At 40.6% G+C, this 20,430-nt stretch overlaps 1 protein-coding gene across 21 annotated transcripts in view; it reads right to left on the reverse strand.

The window, feature by feature from the left end:
• CHL1 (cell adhesion molecule L1 like) overlaps positions 1 to 17,951 on the reverse strand; it is a 200,822-nt gene extending 182,871 nt beyond the window's left edge. For 7 of the 21 annotated variants that reach the window (XM_027042497.2, XM_027042498.2, XM_027042499.2 and 4 more), the window contains exon 1: positions 17,675 to 17,951. The gene's annotated coding sequence lies outside the window, so the exon portion shown is untranslated. Of the gene's footprint in view, positions 1 to 3,432; positions 3,562 to 16,572; positions 17,003 to 17,297; positions 17,532 to 17,643 lie in introns of those variants that run through there. The other 14 variants (XM_027042490.2, XM_053219050.1, XM_053219047.1 and 11 more) reach the window with 6 other exon arrangements.
• Between the last annotated feature and the right edge of the window lie 2,479 nt (positions 17,952 to 20,430).

Raw genomic sequence — 20,430 nt, forward strand, 5'->3', positions numbered from 1 at the left:
ATGTTGGGTTTAGAGATTACTGAAATTAATAAAACTTTAAAAATTGTTAAATGAAAAAAATTTTAGAAGTGATATTTGTAATGTACCACATGGGCTCAAGTCTCTAAGAAAAGCACAAAATATTTGCACTTGAAAAATGGATGACTATTACACAAACAATTTAAAAAATCCTGGTATTTCATCATCAGCTCTTAATATTTGATGACCATATCATTACTTTCCTTTATTTTTTCCCTTTTCTTCATTTCACAAGCATATTAAGTCTAGAGAACCAACCACACGACAGCCTTCTCTGCATTATCTGACCTTCTAGGACTGAGAACCAGGTCCTAGAAGGGACCACAGAGCACAGAGTCGGCAGTGCGCTGAGACATAAAGGAGAAATTAATGCACCTGAATAGCCAGGGAAGTGCTGTGCTTTTCTTCTGGGAACCTCTGATTTCCTGGTCACCTCAGAATTGAAAAGCACATCCCAAGGTCATAGGACTCAAACATCCCTATGATGGCTCTGGATGTCCATATCCCCTGACTTCCCAATCAAGCAGGTATTAGGTTGGCTCCCTAAAATAGAAATACGGTGAAGGTACCCATCTTCCACCTAGGTGTGGCTTTCTCTAAGCCTATGCCAAATTAGGGAGGGCTCCTGTTTTACATAATACATGGATAAATAAGCCTTTCAGAACTTGGGAAAGGTAATCAAATCACATTTTATCACACAAGAAGGTTTTCTCTAACAGCACAAGATTACAGTGTAATAAATCCTGCTAAAAATTAATTGCTCATTAATTAGGGCTTGCACATTTATTTTGCTACAGAGAAATGGTAATTTCAATGGAATTTCTTCCTTGTCTTTCAAATCCTACCTCTTCCCTGACACTTTTAATAGTGCATAAACTGGAAGTAATCTTTCCTGTTCTGATCATATACTGTCTATACATTCCTTGTGGCATTTTTGGTCCTCTATTTTACATTGTACTTGAGTACATGTCCTTAATTATACTGGAGGTTTGTAACATTTCAGAGTGTCAGACTGCAAAAACCGCATAGATGTTAACACTAATACTATTTTGTGGACATATATTCAGTGGTAACTGCAAGCATCTTCAGGCCAGCTACTGTATCTGATTCATCTTGGAATTCATCCATCCAGCAGAGAGATTTTCACACTGCAAGAACTTCACAAATTTTCATCTAATGGTTAAATGCAGGAACCTCATAGGATAAAGACATAGAAGTGTGTTGAGTTTTTCTAAGGGATGTCTTCACCCTCCTTGAATTGGGCTGCATGTCCCAGACACTGTTCTCAGTCCTGCGGTGATCTTAAGAAGTCCTTTGGGATGATCTAAGTGAACATCCCCTTTGCAGTCTCTTGTAATCCTTTTGACTGTACAAAAAAGTAGGAGTCTCCAGGAGGTCCTAATATAACACTAACAACACTAACTTTACTAATCTTGCTATTTTATGGAGGCAACCCGGAACCATCGGCAGGCAACACTATCTAGCTAGCATTTAATGACCTTGGACTGTTTTCATAGTTTTAACATTTGTAGTTACCTCTCTTGTTTCCCACTGACACTGGGGTTTCATTTACAGTTATGAAATAAAACCTCCAGCTTAAGGCAACATATTTTTTTTAATGTGCCGTTAAAAATGTAAGTAAATTATGACAAAAATACTGAAGATGGTGCATTTCAGGGAGTCTCAGAGAATGGGAGATGAATGAGTGACCGGTTATTACAAGAAGAAAGAACAGCAGGAAATCTATCTGGGAAGACAGGAGTGCTAAGAAGGCAGGAACAGCAAGCTATTGGGTAAAAGGACAGGTCTCTAAGGATACAGGAAAGTAGAAGGGAATAATGAAGGCTGAGTCCGGCTGAATGTGGAAACCAAGTGTGACAGTTACTTGGCCTGCAAAGTAGTGGGGAGCGAGGGGAAATTTTCGGGAAGTAAGTGACATCATGGTCAAAGTGACAAGCGAGAAAGGGGATTTTAACAGTGACATTTAGACCTTAGTGGACAAGAATAGTTACAAAAGGCAGAAATCCAGGGAGAGGGAGGCTGTAGTGGTCTAATGATTCAAAAGCTGAACAAGGAACTATCCAGAATAGTTCATGAGAAAGAAGTCTCAGTGTGTCAAGGAGAAAGGTGAAGCAGGCTTTGTGGTCAGTTAAAAGTAGAGAAAGGATGCACAGGACAGATGGAAAACTGCTAAAGCAAGACTGGCCAAGAGGTGCTCTTTGCTATAGTAAAAATGTATTTTGCTAGACCAAAAGAAACCACAGAAAAATTCTGAGGATTGCCTGTGTTTCAACAGTCCCAACAGTTTTTAATACGACTTTACAGGTTGTATCATCTAAAAACTTACATTCTCTGAACAAGGAAACATTTTATCAATGGCTAAACGATTTGTCATTGCAATACCTTAAGACAAAATCAGACAACATGAGTTCCTTTAACCTCTCTGAACAGGATTAATACCCACCTTGCTTAAGCACCTTGTTTTTATAAACGTCACATTAAATCATATCTATGTGTGCCTCTTATTTAAAGGCAATTGCCAACATTAGCAATATAGAATTAAATTCACCATACCATAGCACTTTAGAGTTACATATATTGCATTTTGCCTGCTTAAAGAGTTTTTGAAATATGACAAATATAGTGCAATACTCTGTAAGTGCTTTTGGCAAGACTGCAGGAGAAAAACATCCACTCATGTTTATCAGAAGGGTGGGATAATGTAACAGAGGTGGAAGAATAATAGTATGCATGGCTCCCAGGCACTGAGAGAAAAATGGCATGCCATAGCAGGAAGAATATGATGGGAGGGTGTGAGGAAAGACAGAAGTAGAGGCATTGAGAACACAAATTGAACCCGTATCAGGCACCGCAGTAGTTGTTCTCCATCCATTATCCGTGAGCATTTGAAGAGAAAGAAACAGCCCAAGACAGCTCCCTTGCTGTATATTCTTGACCTGCTTCTTGCTCTGCACTCGCAAAGCACTGCAGGAAGATAGGAGAATAATGTTAGTATTTGTCACCTGTTAGTCCCCTTTCCATTACAATCCTGCTTCTGGAAGTTACAGGTAAAGAAAGGCTGAAGCCAAAAGCACAATCATCATTTTGGTGCATGAAGCCTGCTTCCTTTTTTGTTAGAGGCTATGACAGATAAATAGAAGGAAACGGAGAGGCTCTTTTCCATCCCTCCTCAAGCCTAGTGCCTTGTGCAATCTAAGTAGTCAACTCCCTGTTTCCTAGCATTTGAGTTTCACCATGGCCCTTCTGACTCTGCTGGGGTACCCTTAGTTTTCCTGAGGTCAACCCACTTCCAAGATGAATGGAAAAGAGTTAGGATAAATGCAAAAGGATGACAGATACAGAGCATCAGAAAAGCCCATCCCACTAAGGAATCTGAGCCTGAAGTGTCCTCACCTAACTCGCCGCACAGCCTCTCACTTCTATTCTCTCTCCCTCCAGGCACGGGGGCCTCTGGCTAGCCAAAGTTCACTCTCCTGTCACATTCCCTTCTCAAAGTCGTGTGTTCTCCTGCGGTTAACAGATCTAGGAAGTAGGAAGAGAAAGGAGTGTCCCTTTGGGGCACAGCGTTGTTCCACCTGTTCCATGTTTTCTTCCACTTTGGTATCAGTCATGTGGTGAGTAAATGGTATCACAGTGGGTTTAATAATTCTCTTATTAAAGAGAATTCTCTTATTAAAGAGACTGGTGTTTGATTGTTTGGACTACAGTGGAAGGGAGGCTGAACCTGCTTCAGGCCTAGTCTTTACAAGAACCAACAATCTTCTAACTTGGACTTGTGGAGCTCTGAGCCATCATGTGCGAAGTCTAATGACCTACTTGAGAGACCAGAGGAAAGACCATGTGCTACATGAAAAGAAACAGAGGTCAAAGAGGGGCCCAACTGAACTCAGTTCTGCTTGAATGTGCATAACACCAGACATGCAAGTGAGGCCATCTTGGGGCCACTAGGGAAGCCCGGCCAAGCCACCATCTGAACACCATGTCACCCCGGTTGTCACCAGGTAGGTCACCACCTTAGCCCTCCCTGTGTTCCTAATCCACAAAAGCATGACCCACAAAAGCAATTTATAAAATTGATGTTTAAGTTACGGGTTAATAATGTGCCAAAAGATAACCTGACAGTGTCCCTTTACATTTTACATAAATTGCTACATAGTCACAATTCAAACTAATTTTTCATCATTTTCCCTCTTAGCTACACATAAGTCTCCAGGTACTTTTCTTCCAAACGATAAGCAACTTGTGTATTTCCCCCAAGAATCTCATATGCAAAGCACATTCCTACTGAGGTCTTAAACAGTTTAAAGCCATATGGTGAATTCCCCATGCACAATTCAACAAAAATAAATGATGAAAATAGCATGAGCTCAATTTCAGAAGTCAATGGAATGGTGATAGTATTTACAAAGCATGGCCTCCCTAAGTGATAGTAATAAAAAAAAATACATTATGACACGCTTGCAGTGCAAAATCTTATCTCCAAACGATAGTACCTTGGACAGTTATTAGTGCCTTGCTTCTAGAAGAACATCTTGTAAGAGGTTTGGGGAATTTAATATTGCTGTTTTGTATTTATATGTAACATTCTTAAACAGGTCAGTATGAAAGATGATTTTACATGATTTTCAAATTAATGATTTATATACCTATAGGTGATATACCAAAATATTTTTTAGTTTAAACTACTTTGTAGTAACTTCTTAATGACTCAGGATCACACATAGAGCCATCATGATTTCTGAGTTGCCTTTTTCCAGCCTCTCCATTCTCCTCCCTTGCTGAGGACATCCTAGCTCTAACTTCTTTTGTCTGTGAACGAATCTGCAAAATTTCCATCATCTGTTCTAACTTGCAGTGTATATGTGTCATCCACTAAAATAAAACAGAGCGTTATGCTTATTAGAATGGTTCTAAATTAAGAGTAAGTAGTCACTGAGACAGGTCTTTCCATACGAAAATGCTTGTGGTGAATTCAGTGAATTTAGGTTGCTATGAGGCCTCTTCATTCAACTTTTAGATATTAGTTTAGGATTTAGACACTGGAGGTAGCTATTGAGTACACTTCAAATTTACTTGTCATTCTAATCACTAATTTATTTTAAATCTCTTACTCTTATCTGCAGTAGTACAACAGCATAGGGGAAAATGAGCATCGTTTTGGCAATAGGTGAGAAATGCCATTCAGTATTTTAGGACATCTACATAGATCAAAATAAATTAGTATTGAAGAAATTTAATACAACACGCTAATTACAAAGTAATGAACTGCTCTGCATAATTCAAGACCTCCATTTTTATTTTTCAGTATTTGTGGACTGGAAGTAGCTGCATCATTACTTCAGTTTTCGACTTCATTTTTAGGATCAGTCATAAACAGCACACACCCTGGCCTGCTCTCCACCATGTGTGCACACACACGGACGACTACTCAAATAAACGTACTTTATTCATGGAACCAGTTTGAAACAACCCTAAGGACACTGGAATACAATCTTCAAAGGCAGTAAACGTGATGTGAATCCAGTTGAATAAAAACCCAGAAGCAGGCACTCCATTCCCTTCATAGGGCACAGAACCAAATACACAGCCAAATTAGCCTCCCATTAAGGACATAGTCTGGTTTTCAGCAGAAACCATCAACCTACTCTCCACTATAAGCATCCAGTTTGTTAAACCCATTATTTAAATGAACTTGGGAAATAACAACATACACCTTTCTGTCCGTCCTCATCAGCTCTGAATTTTGAGGGGCCAAGGAAGTGGAATGCATGCTTAATTGAGGCAGTAACTACAGGGCTGTAGCAGATTGTTTTACTGTTAAATACAGTAATGAGTTTTTAATGGCTGCTGTCCAAAATTACAGTGGAGAAAAATGGTTTATTAGTAATAATAATAGCTGGCACTTTTATCTTCAAAGCACTTTACAAATATTAGCTCATTAATCCTCCAACACAGGGAGGCAGTGGTAAATGTTTCTGTCCTCAGTTTACAGCTGGTGAAACAGGAAAATAGAGGGAGTAAGCAAGTTTTCAAAAAGAGGTTTTAGGTATAGAGGTCAATTTCCAATTCAAAGGACTCATATCATTTTTGTAATAGTGTCATGATATTACTAATACAAGTACAACATGCACAGAAGCTGTTTATTCATTTTCTTTGCTGTGCAGCCTGGCATTGGGACTGGCGACCCTGATGGCCAACTGGGCTGCTCTTTCCACAATGGCTCTGCGGTTCTTGGAGGAGACACTGTGAACAGTCTCTGCACAGGAAGATTTGCTGCACATCAGCAGCACTTCAAGCTCCTTAACATGGTGGACTAGGAACTTCCAGAAGCCACTGGGCAGCATGTGCTTTGTTCTCCTGTTGCTCCCTTAACCAATGTTGGGTATTAAGATCTGGCCCTCAACTCTTCCGCACACCCTGTTATCAACATCTCTGGGGTTCCACCAGTTGCGCTTGAGTCTGACATATTGGTCTGACTGGTGCTGGATGAACTACTTGGTCCTCTTTTCATGTATTTAATTAAGTAAAATATTTTATTTTTAATTAAGCTCTATCCCCAACATGGGGCTCGAATTCACAACCCCAAGATCAAGAGTCGCAAGCTCTACCAAGTGAGCCAGCCAGGCGTCCCTCTTGGTCCTCTTTTTAATGATCTTGGGCTTCACAGAGGTCTGAGGGCAGCCATGGTGCCAAGCAGGAGATGGCTGCTAGCTCCCCAGGCAGCTCAGAGGAAGAGAGGACTCATATCAATTTTTATACATAATTGGATGGCATTCACTGTGATGACTGCCAGCCCCTTTTTCAGGGGTTAGTGGTTAAGGTCAAATCCAGTTTATTTGAACCTGACTCACAAAAGCACACGAGTTGAATCCGAATTGCTCACTGGTGGTCCTTTAGTATTATTTCAAGCAAGTCAACTATCTTAAAAAATGCAGCCCAAATCAATTACATGCAGATGCTTCTATGCATGGAAAGGTGGTCTGTTGATACCCTTTGAAATCTAGCACCACTGAGAAGTAATTGCTAGACGTTACAAAGCAAAATTGAATCAAGGTCAAAGTTAAATACCTTTATTTGGGCTTTCTATTTTTATCCATTCACTCAGATCTCCTTTATAGAAAAATAGTATCCATCTCAAATTAGCCAATAATAAAAAATAATCCAAACAGCCTATTATTGATTCTGGTGCAGTGTACAGATGTTAAAATTGTTATTATTTTTCTTTGTTTGCTTACAATTGTGGGCCATGTTACAATTTATTGCCATTGTATAATGCCTTAGATGTTTTAATCCAATGAATTCTCCACTGTGTCATCAGATACATTTTACAGAACAAGTTTAGTAAGTCTTTGGATTTATAACACAAAAATGAATATATTTCTTGAGAAGCCAAGTACTGTACTCTAGAGAAGCAGACATGGGTCCAACAAAAGCCCTACAACAAATCCATTTCCCATGTCCAAGGAAATGAGAAAAACTGTCTAGGCAAAGCAAAAAGCAAACATTTTTGCCTCTATTACACAAAAAGAAATGGGAATTCCTTATTATCTGAAAATACAAACACTGTTTATATTTTGCACATTAAAAAAAAATAATAACATCTGTTTCTAAATATCCCAAACCAAGAAATCAAATACCTCTCAAAATCCCAAATATATTGACCATGCCTAGGATAGGGTTAATTTTTTTTTTTTTAATTCTAAAGCCTTAATTGACAGCTGTGAATAAAGATAGTGCCATCATAAAGATTGGTGTCATTTTAAGAAGAGTCAGGCTGCTTTATGACATGTGCCATAGTCAACTATTCCTATCTTAATCTGGGGTGGCAGATACTCACACCTTTGTCGAAATGCCAACCGTGTAATGTAATTGGTTACATGTAACAGCCAGATGTGAGGGAAGTCCATGCATATCAGTATGACAGAGCTTCAGAAACATTTCTGCCAAGACAGAAGAATGGTAATGAGGGCAAGCAAAAGCTATGGGGAGGGTAAAGGTTGAATTTTACATATACTGGTGCCCAGGGACAGGAAGAGTCAGGCACCAAATGCTTTTACGACAAGACTTTGGAGGGAATACAAACACCCTCCTCTCCCAGTGTATTGCTCACATGGAAGCCCCTCACAATTAATCTGTTGCATTAAGGCTTTTGGATAGTCTTTTTAAATGCTGCCATTCCTGGGATTAAGCATGCATTTTCATGTCATACCTTAAGAAGAATCCTTTATATCTCCTTTTCCACATGTTTAACTGAGATAATGAAGACACGGTACAGGTAAACTTGGATAAACAACAGGGACACGTGCTAGCTCTTGATGAAGACTATAGTTATAGAGGATATAATATTCTCCATAGACTATAGAGAATCCTGCTAACCAAGGGGGCACTGACACCGCACACTTGGGAAATGAAGTCCTAGAGAGAAAAGAAAGGGTAGGCAAAGGACTGAATGGTTGTGGCTCCCCCCAAAATACCTATGTTGAGATCCAAATCCCAGAGTGGTACTATTTGGAGGTATGGCCTTTGGTAGGTAATTAGGTAGTGAGGTGGAGCCCTCATGAATGGGATTCGTTCCCTGATGAGAGAGACTCCAGAGAGCTCTCTTGTCCTCCTTCAGCCATTCTTGTTATGAAGACACAATGAAAAGTCAACCAGGAGGAAGGCCCTCACAAGAGGAAGCAGACTATGCTGGCACCCTGACCTCAGACTTCCAGTTTCCAGAAATATAGGAAATAAATTTCTCTTGTATATAAGCCTCTCTACCTAGAGTACTTTGTTACAGCACCCTGAATTAACACAGGGTGCTGAGGCTGTATGAAAGAATCAAAGGGGGTTCAAGGTAGCAGTTAGGGACTTGGGGCTGGGAATCAGACACTTCTGAGTTTCAGTCCGGATGAGTTCTGGCTCTGCCAGTTCTAAGCCATATGGGGTGACTTTGGACAAAACCCCCACAACGTCTGTGCCATCCAGCTCAAAATGGGCATTATAATAATAGTACTTCATGGGGCGTCTGGGTGCCTCAGTTGGTTAAGCATCCAACTTCGGCTCAGGTCATGATCTCACAGTTCATGGGTTCAAGTCTGCATCCGGCTCTGTGCTGACAGCTCAGAGCATGGAACCTGCTTCAGATTCTGTGTCTCCCTCTGTTGCTGCCCCTCACCCACTCATGCTCTATCTCCCCTAGTTCCTCAAAATAAATAAACGTTAAAAAAATTTTTAAGTGGAAAAAAAAAACACAAATAATAGTACTTCATGTAAATGACTTACGCAGAGAACGCAAAATATATCATAAACATTTAACAGGTGGTAGCTATTTAAGCATCAGCCTGGCACACAGCCTTAGTCTGTCTGTAGGATAAAGCAATTATTTAATAAAAGCTTTTTAAAATGACTGGTCAATATCTCATAGGACCTATAATCAATTAACCAATCAGTCAATATATCATTGAATTAAAGAAGCTATGGAAAATCAAACCTCCTTATGTTTGGCCATGGCTACATTCAACCCTGGAATATAACTGGTTAAGATTTCATTATTTCCCCTAAACTCATTACATCCTTCGGTTTACATATTAACTTTTTAAAAAAACTCATTTATACCATATTTTTCTTGTGTCTCAAATAAAATCTAAAAGTACTAGTGTGGGTATTAAAATGGGGTACAAATCAGGATATCTGAACCTTAATTCTGGTTTCACCACTGCCTAACCAGCTATTAGACCGTATTTGTTTGTTTACAGTTGTTTTTGTTTGTTTTTAAAACAGGCTAACGATTTATTCCTTTTTGTTGAGCACATCACTGTAAAAATCAAATAAGATGATATGGTAAAAAGAAAATCTCTAAAATACTGAAAGCACCCAAATAATGTAAGACATTAATAACTTTTCTTTTTAATAGAAATCTTCCAAAGTAATCTTCTGAACAGATGGAAATATAGTGTTGAGTATGTTAGAAAAGGTCAGTATTTACTTCTCCTTGCAATTTTGCATGTATGAGATGTGTTGTGTCCTTTGAACGCATCAGCACACAAAACATCCCATAATAAGCTGATATTCTGTCCCTTTACGTTCTTTAGCAAAGGTCTTCAATGTGATGACAAACTGAACTCACAATCAATTCTAACTACATGGAATGACCAAAACAAACAAACAAACAAACAAACAAACAAAGCCACATTTTCCTTCCTTCCTTACCTACTATTACACTGTGGATTTCGCCCCTTAGCCCCAGGAAACACAAATGCTTCCTATCAATAGGCTACCAATGCCCCCCCCCCCCGATCTATTTCCTCACCCTCTTCACTCTACTGCCACTATGCCAAAGAAGAGGGGTACCGCTCCAGAGATTCAAATGTCCAGGTTACAGTGACTTTAAGCTGCTGGACTGTTATCTGAGGGTGTGTCTCATTCGCAGGCATAATATCTGCAATCTCTAGTCTTACATTTACCACTTACAGCAAAAGCTTTTGTGAAGGAAGAACTTCTGCTAAAAATGCAAACCTGTTACCATAGAGGCTATAATAAGCCTTTTGCATTAGTGTCTGTGCTGTATCAGCTCTCATCTTGAAAAGGGGAGATTATATGCAGGGGAACGGACAAAATTGTTTGGAAGTCTGGAGGCTGCAGCTGAAACCTACCTCTGAATGGGAGCATGTCCACCTAGAGAAATGAAAGAAGGGCAAAGAAAGCAACGACCAAGGAAAGTGGGAGAAGATGGTACTGAATGCACATTTAATGGTTCTCCATTTTGTTCCACTTTTGGCAATTCAAACCTTCTCCTTCCTCATTACCCCTTGTTCCATACATTTTAAGGCTTCAAGGTGTGCTGAATGTTCTTCATTAACCTGCCAGATTCCAATCCATTCTCCACCCTCCTCCATCCTCCTCTGTGCAGAGGAAACCAGTCTCTGCAGACCAATCAGGCTCCCCTGCCGTCTGACTTCTGGTTGGTTCGGCTACTCTGAGAAAGGAGATCTGCATCTCCCACTTGACCGTGGCTGGTTCTCTCCGAAAAGCCACAGGTCCTGTCTGGTGGCCTTTCCCTAGGCTACTGCTCTCACCTCCTTAGTAACTTCCCTCATCTACTGTCTCTCTCACTGGATGAGGGGCAGCTCTTCAGCAGCCCTTTTTGAGTTCTCTCAAGCCTGTCTAAAAAGATGTGGTTGCTTCTTGAAACTCCCTTCAATTAACCCCTTTGAGTATGATTTATACATAAGAAAAAAATAAAAGTAAGAACAAGAAGAGACCACGTTTTACCCAGAGAAGACACAAAACTCTGGGTCCTTTAAGACTGCCAACAGCACTCTCTGGACACTCAGGTTCAAGACTGTGAGAACGTCAAGGTTTTTAAGATAAATCAGAAATACAAATTTTTACATAAAATCCCTGGTTTTTACATATTGGCTGAAATATTTCTTAAACACTCCTAACAAAACACATGTGTAGGCTAGGTTCAGGGTTTGGATCCTAAATAGAGTCTTCTTTAGAAAAAAAAATGTGCTTTTCATTGCAGTGTGTAATTACAACAAGGTAGAAATTCACATCTCTAGCATCCCTTTATTACACAATTATTTAGTCCTAAAAATATAATTCTCTCTCCCTTATTTGAAAACTTGAGGTAAAACACAGAAGCATCCAGACTCGAAAGTAACAGGAATCTGGATATCTGGGTCTGTTCGAAATGTATGAATCTAATCAAATCATCTAATTTCAGTAGGGCTCACTCCATTCATCTGCAAAATCAGGATAATGACTTCTTTCCTACCATCTTCACAGAGACATTTGGCTGAGAAATGAAATAATACACAGTAAATGAAAAGTGCATTTGAGCTCTTCAGAGAATAAAGTGCTGTTTAAACCAAAGGGATTAGTAAGAAAAACCTCAGAGGTTTGCCAAAGCTTTTTTTTTTTTTTTCTTTTCCAAACACATTTCACAACACCAAGGCCAACATGCCTCAGGCCAACATGATGTTAAAGAATGTCTACCCCAATCTATGTTGGTGGTACTCAACCCCAAGGTACATTACCATCACCAAAAGCTTTCAAAAATCCACAAGTCTTAGTCATCATCCCCAGGGATGCTGATGGGATTCATCTGGGCTGGTAGTTTTACAAAGATCTCCAGGTGATTCTCATTTCAGTCAAGCCTGAGAACCAGAACTCTTAGAATCTTTGAAGTATGTGGAACAACCACTATTAGTCTATGTGTGCATAATTGATGTAAGTATCAACAGTTTTCCATTTGATTGTGCCATGATGATGGTTCACACTGATTCATATACATAGGTATACACGCACATCTCTGTATCTTTATCCATTCATAAACTGAATATGGAATAGATGGATAATAATAATTATAATTAAAAGCCAGAATTCATTGAGTGCTTAATAAGTTCTACTAAACTGTCTATATAGATTGCCCCACATAATGTTCATAATAACACACACAAGCTGGGCATGTATATTAACCTCCATCTCATAGAAGAAATCAGTGTTAGATTAAAATGACTTAGCCAAGGCCACATACCAAGGAGTTAGCAGACTGTGATTTTGAACCCAGGCAGCCTGATTACTATAGCCAGTGCATTTAACCACCACACCAGTTTGCTTCCTTCCCACTGTGCCACACAATATAAGGTTTATGAGATGCATAAAATGGAACGTATTCCCTCAAGAAAGTTAAGATCTGAGAAGGGAATTTTGATGCACACTAAAATTCACAGCTGAATAGCAAAGTGTTCTATCCCAAACCCTGGAGTTGGGGAGAGTTAGATTAGAAGATGGGCAGATGATGGATTTGCTGAGCTCCTACTTTGCAACTATGGTGAAAATGAGATGCAACAGAAGGGAGAATGATTATGATCACCAGGAAAAGAAACTCTGGTCAAAGAACAGAGCACATGTCTATAACTGTCAAACTCAGTACATTTATTATTATCATCATCTGCTAGTATCACTCAGATTGGATATCTATACCTTCTTCAATTTACCTATATTGCCAGTTCAAGCAACAAACCACAATTTTGGAAGAATTCATCTCAGTTCAAATTCTATCTCTGATTCTTCTTGAAAAATTGTGTATAAATACACATAAACACACACACACACACACACACACACACACTCCTAATAATCTGACTTCTGAAGAGATAAACAAGTTGTAATCTTTTGGTAGGAACAAACTATTATGAAAATTAAAATAACATTTTTTACACAAGATTTTACAAACTGAAAACAATATGCATTCTCTTTGTATTTTCATTATCTAAACACAATAGGAAGGTAAGCAGGATCATTTTTTATCCACAATACATAAAATCTCAATTAGTTATGGTCTATTTGTGCAGTGACTAAAAACATTCGTTAACAAAACAGAATTTTCTAGTTTACTGGATAAATATACCAGAGGAAATTGCAGAATAATGTTAGGTTGCCAAGCAACCACAGCTCTACTCCCTCTTGTTTGTGATCAATCCAACTCATTCATCAAGCTTCCTATCCCAGTGCTAGAGAATTCCAACCAATTTGTTTCTTGGGGAAATTATAGTGACTTTCGGTAACACAATAACACTTTTATTCTCAGAAGATAAACTTAGATGTTCTTTCGATCAAAGGGATGTGTTAATTCATTATTCTCTACATGGTGCTAATGAGAAAGCTATAATTAACTAACTAACTATTGCGACACACATAAAATAAACTGCAGTAATTAGTAATGTTTAAGGTGTTAACCAGCCTCCAAAATTAGAAAATACAGAATCTTTCCTCCAATAAAGATGTAGAGAAAGGAGAAAGCACCATATCTAATTAAATTGGGAATTGTTTCCATTCTCCCTTCCACCCCAAAGAGGGGGAGAGGCATAGTCGCCAAAATGTGAGAGATTTCACTTCAATAGCAGAGAAAATGGCTCAATGCCAATCCTACTTGTAGGTAGACATAAAATGCTGGCGAATAATGTAATCTTTTCTTTGAAAGAATGCTTAGCACAATATTTTTCCAGGAATGAATAGAAAGAATATTATGCTTTCACTCATTAGCTGTGTTAACTTAGCATATTGTATGTAAATCACCATAATAATTGCATTCTCTTCAGACTAAATTAGTTAGTTACAATGAAGCTGTAATCAAAATGTTCATAATTGAAAATATAGTATTCTAGGTCTCGGTTTGAAAAAGTAACAAGCAACACTGATTGAATCAGATAATACAGCACATCACTGAAAACACCCTTAGTATGGAGACAACTCCCTCCTCTAGCTTATACCTTTGCATGTCAATTAGCTTCCCAAATTCAGGACTCAATACCTCCACATGTGTCATGATTTTCCACGTTACCCTTTGTCTTTGGCCAAACTTAAGCTATCCTTATGCATCACTGCTTAGATTTTTAGGGGAAAATAGAAAACAGTGAAAAGCCAAATTTTGGTTTCTACAATGTATTAGGCTCCATGGCACTGCTGGCTGTCATAAATCAAAGGGCAAAATAATTTCCAACAAATGAAACATTTAATGCCAAGGCTCCAGGGAAACAATATGTAAATGATCACATGAATTTCAGGCAAGCTGTCACACTAATTCCTCAAGGTACCTTTTAAAGATGACATATTCACGGTGAAGAAGAGGGTGTTGTCATGCAAAAGTCAAACTTAAAGCAATACTCTATCTGAACTGATACTCACAAGGCTTCCTGACACTCATTCCTTCAAATCTGATGACATTCAGCCCCCTCTATTACTTAATTTTCTTTTATGAGATTAAAAAAAAAAAACTAGTAGAATTGTAAATCAATCTTGATCACTACTCTTACTTAATTCTCCCTAAAAAAAGCAATCAGCCTAATTATTTCAACAAAGCAATTTTAGGTCAAAGAACCTATCTTCAAAATATTCAAAAGTAAACTATAGTTTATCCAGCAAATATTTTCCAACGTGAGGTCTATTTTATAAAATCATAAGGAACTTGGGGATGGGGACATCTGTCCGGTTTTACTTCCTTCAGATCCACCAAGACATGCCTACATTTTAACAAGTAAGTGATATTTTTAAAATGTATTTAGAGCTAATTCAGTAAATGGGATTAATTAACTCAAAGGTAATAAACATATTATGCACAATATCAAATCCTGTCAGTCTCACAATTAGGTTCATGGAATGTTTTGCTCATCACTAGATTAGTTAGACCACCTAATAAAACCATGAGGTAGCAATAAACACCTGCAGCTTTTTCTTTTTTAAGGAACACATTTGTAAGTATAGATGCAACAGAGCAGAAACTGAAAAAAAACATGTATTAATCATGATAGTCCTACTCTTCTACAGTGATGTGGGTAAACACTTGCCCAGAAAGAGATTTTTAATGAACTGCCATAGCCAGTACTCACACTTGCCAAGAAATAACTATTTGTCTCTATTTATTCACTGACAATATTCAGGTGCTTGTGAGGAATGATTACACACTGTGCTCTGCCATTACTAGAAGTAAATCCACTGCAGCACTTGAGGCCATAAAAAAGGAAGCTGGGTTATACACTAGACTCTAGAACCAAGTTAAATTATGAAAGCCAGAGGCTGGTCCATCACAAGAGACTGGAATTAAGACAAACCCAACTAGAACATCAGCCTATGAAAGAGGAAATGGAATCTTACACACAAGCTCTAGAATAAACTCTTTCTTTTCCTTGTCACTAAAAGTTTCCCCAAATAGCTTTCTAAGCTTTTCTTTCCAACAACGTCTGACAAGCCATCTTGACCAGCAGTTGGTCACTTTGTATATTCCAATCTGCTGCACTCCAGAGCTATGCAGGTAGTTGCACGGGGCAGAAATATTTAATATCTGTCGGTATCCTCCAAAATTAGAAAACACAGTACTTTGTCTTAAATAAAGATGCGGAGAAATAAGAATGCACCCTATCTAAATAAATTGAAGATTAATTAATAATAACAGTAACCCCATCATAACTAAACCAAGGTGCTTATTAAGCATTAAACACTAGGCTAAACTATCTTCTTGGATTATCTCATTCCAGTCCTGCAAAAACCCAAAAAGTAACGTATGGATATTTTCGTTACTATTTAAAAGGGGAAACCGAGGCCCGGAGGAGTTAAATGGCTCGTCCAAAATCACACATCACAGACGTTGGAGCTGGAATTGGAACCCACCTGGGCGCCGCCAGAGACTCTGCCTTCCGTGAGCCCAGGTGGATCACCAGTTGCCCACCTCCGCGCGCACGCGCACATGGCAACCCACCCCCCCACACCCCCCTCTCACCACGGGCGTTCCAGAGAGCGCGCCGTCACGCACGCGCGTGCCCAGGCGGCCACTTGCCGGCCCTTGGTGGGGGGGTGCCCTCAAAAGGTTCTCCAGGGCGGGGCTGAACCCCAGCGCCCTTCGCTTAGCCCCGCTGTGCCACTAGACACCTGCCCTCCGCCGCTCGCCTTCCACCCCATCCCCTGCCCGCCTTCTCGCTGACAGCCGGACCCCCACCCCGCGTTCGCCCCAGGGCGCGGCTGGGGCGCGGCTCGGAGCGTGGGTACCTGGGCCCGCGCGGCAGCGGCTTCTTTGGCCCTCAGGTTTTCGCTGGAATTCCAAAGTGCGGCTCCCACAGCGAGCAAGAGGAATGGGAATGAAGGGGCCGGCGTCCCCCAGCCTCTCAGCTTCCCGGCTCCAATCCCTGCTCTCCAAATTAATCACTTTCTCCCTCCCTACGCATACTCTCAAAAGAAAAAAAAAAAAAAAAAAAAGAAAAAGAAAGAAAGAAAGAAAAAGAAAAAAATGAGAGACAGAGAGGCACAAAGAGGAAGAAGGGACCATCCGTGACTGGCATCTCTAGCTCCACCGGCTCAGCTACCAGGGAGCCATGGCAACCACGCCCCCGGCCTGGCTTCTAGCCCCCACGGTGGTCTGGGGAGGTGGAAGTCCTGAACCTCCCGGCTTTCTTGCCCCCCTTAACCCTGCTGTCCACAGAGCTCCCTTTCCAAGCTGGCGGCGTATACAGAACCCCAACCAGTACCTGGGATTCTCCCCTGAGAATGGGATCAAGATAGGGGCGGAATGGGGTGCGGAAGAGAGCAAATGCTCTACGACCCTAGAGATGGTCCGGGTCAGGGGGGAGACCAGGATTGATCCCAAACCCAGCTAGACCGCCGACCCCCTACTGGAAAGAGAGGGCTGCAATCTCTGGGAGGGTCTGGAATCCTCTCCAGAGGGTAGGGAGCACTGAAGGGAGGAGGATTGGAAGAAAGACCGAGGGTCAACCTACCCGTAACCAGGCGGACAAAGTGGGAGCCGGAGGATTCGCGGACCCGGTTCACTCTATCCGAATAACCCAGAGCTGTGTTTGAATACAGCCTCAGCCACCAGGGGGCGGGGCTGGGAAAGGGGGTGTCTCTTCCCGGGTTAGGGCTGAGGGACCTCGGGCCACCCCACTTTTAGGCAAGGATGAAGCCCAGATTGCGCACCATTTCCTACCCACAGTGAGTTGACCCCTCCCAGGCGCAAACCCTTAATCCGCCTTCCATCACGCCCAGAGAGTTGACTACCCGGCGAACGGGGAGAACCCGCAGGGCTAGCAAAACAGATGCAAATTAACCCCCACCTAGGCACACCTGAGCGTTCGGCCTTAGCTCGGTTCCGTACCTTCCCTCGGGGAAACTTCTCCCCCAAGCTGCCTTGCTGCGGGAGAGAGACGTGCAGAGTCCAACAGCTCCTAGCGGATCCAAGGGAGTTTCTTGCAGGCTGCTCGCTGCTGATCCACACGCGAGTCTGCCCGCGGAGATCCTGCCGGGCCCCGCCCGCTGCTGGCAGTGGCCGCGAGAACGCAGGACCTGTTCTGGCTTGCGCTGGGATCCACGCCCTCCGGGCAGAGGCTGGCTAGCGCCTCTCCTCTCTCCCTCGGTTCTGTTTCGCTACCCCTCACCCACGCCGCCTATTTTCCCTCCCTTAGCACACTCCCTTGGGACAGGAAGAGCTACAGGCTTAAGACTTTGTATTTATTCCATGCTGAAAAGCAAGGGACGAAGCCAAAACTTCGCTCGTCGTTTTCAACATTTATGGTCAAAAGAGGTAGGATCGCTGTCCCTTTTATCTGCAAAAAAGAATTAAAAAAAAAAAAAAAAAAAAGCCCTCCCCCTCCCGATGGTTTCACTCAGTACATATTCTAGACACGGGTCGCCAGTCTGGTTTTCCCTCATCGCTGCATGTTGGAAGGGTGTGGTGCCATGTACCTATTAAAAATATTCTTTTTGGTTTCCTGCCCCATTTATAGGTGTAATGGGGCTTGCTATTTAATTTGCAAAAGATGCTACTACAGTAAGCTGCCAAATCATTACATACATAAATTTGGGCACCTTTCACTGTTAACCACTTTTAAAATTTTTGTCTTAATACCTATGGTCTGTATTTTTACCACATTATTCCGTAAAGTTTTTTTCGTACCTATTCTGTATTAATTCACTACTATAGGGTAGAAGAAAGCCCGGTGTGCTCATTTCCAATGTAAAAGGCCATTTCTGATCCCTTATCAATTCCACCAAAGCATGTAGATTTTACTGTAGGATCCCAAAATTGATTTGGAAAAGTTACAGGCTTTTGCAGGGTAAGTTATTTATACATCTTTTTTGTTGGTTTTTTTTTTTTTCACGCAATACCACTTAAAAATTCTGTTGCATTTAAGTTCTCTTTGATGGTAAGAGAATCATTGACTTCTAATTTTTACTCCACTAAGGCAGTAAGATTGACTTTACAGTCGGGTTTTGTTCTCCTCTTGTGCTTGAACAATGAGGACATTTAGAGCTGTGAGCTCCCCTCAGAGTTGGATACCACTATAGTAGCAGCAAGAGGGAAGGCAATTCAGAATTCTGCTTCAGAAGCAACTGAATAAAATATTTTGAAAATGAATTAATGGACTTTTAAACTTTAATAATTGTTAACCTTGGAGCCCTGATTCTGTCAGTTCATGTGTGGGCCCAATTCTTACTGACTGCATTGCAAATTGCAAATGCAAGTGAGGGCAGGATTTGTCCTGAGCTTAAATTGTACTGCTAGAGTAGTAATTTCTTTGCCCGGGGCATCATTATTCACATGGCATGTTTTGTAAAGTAGAAACAAAGATAGAATATTGAATAAAATTCCTACAGGGAAAATATAGGGAAACACTTCCAAAGTCAAGGAGACACAAAAGCTGAGTTGATCTCAGAAGGTGAGCACCGTCTGGGTAAACATTTTCTGAACAAAAGATTCAGAACTCATTCCTGGCCAGACCAACAGAATACTCTTCAACATAGAGCTCTCCTTTTCTCTATGATTTGTTTGCTTGACATTAAGATCATTATTAAAAGATATATAGGGAAAGAAAGAATGAGATCCTAGTATTGATCAGTTAGTGTTCAAGGTGCTAGGGTACAGTGGAAAACTCAACAAGGCTACCTGCTTCTTTTTAAGTCAAATATCCAAAAATGTGTTAAGGATTCCAAGGCATAATACTTGAAACAAAAAGATGAAGTGTCTATTCTTAAATATGAGTTTTCTTCAAAAGGAAACAACAGACTTCTGAGTCTCTGACACTGCATATAAATGAGGAAATAATAGCCCAATAGTAAGTCCAAAGCTTACAAGGGACAGCCATGAAGTCTGTATATACACAACACATTTTACCCCAGTCAAATAAATCTGAAGTGAGGGAAATAGGGAAAAATACACAGGGAAAAAAGGAGGCAGGAAAGAGGAAGGGAAGAAGGAATGGAGGAAGGAAGACAAATGGTTAACCAACAAAGGAAAACAATATTTAAAACAGAGAATTTCAGGCAACTAAGTAAGCCTTTTTAAAGAAATGAAAAAGAGAAGCAGATGATTTAAATTTCCACGTCCAAGAAACACCTCATAGATGTTATCTCCAAGGATAACATAGGATAATGTATAAATGTACACACACACACACACACACACACACACACACACACACACACATTTCCAAAGGCAGGTAACAAATGTAGGCTTTCTGACTCAAGGAACTTAAACAGCTCACAGCATCAGATTCCTGAAAGGCTGGAGCCCAAGACCAGAAGGCAGCCTTCAACCAGAGTGGATATTTGGTGAAGCTACCTTCTGCTGCTGCTTTGAAACCCTCTCTTGGCTCCCATCCTCCTGTCTGACACTTTGTTCAGACTCAGTTCCCATTCAACAATCCTAATCTATCAGGCATCACACAGTTGCACGTGAGTGCTAAAGAAAGACTAGATTCTTACCAGTCACATGGAAATAGGGCTGCATTAGCTTTGAAAGGTGTGAATTTATCACTCACAATTGAACGAGGCCATGTAAAATAAAAATACGACCATCAAACCACAAATGAAGGGGAGAAAGGAAGTCTTTCATGAATAGAAGCAGAAGGTGGG

The sequence above is a fragment of the Acinonyx jubatus genome, chromosome A2 (assembly GCF_027475565.1).
Source record: "Acinonyx jubatus isolate Ajub_Pintada_27869175 chromosome A2, VMU_Ajub_asm_v1.0, whole genome shotgun sequence".
Taxonomy (NCBI): Eukaryota; Metazoa; Chordata; class Mammalia; order Carnivora; family Felidae; genus Acinonyx; species Acinonyx jubatus.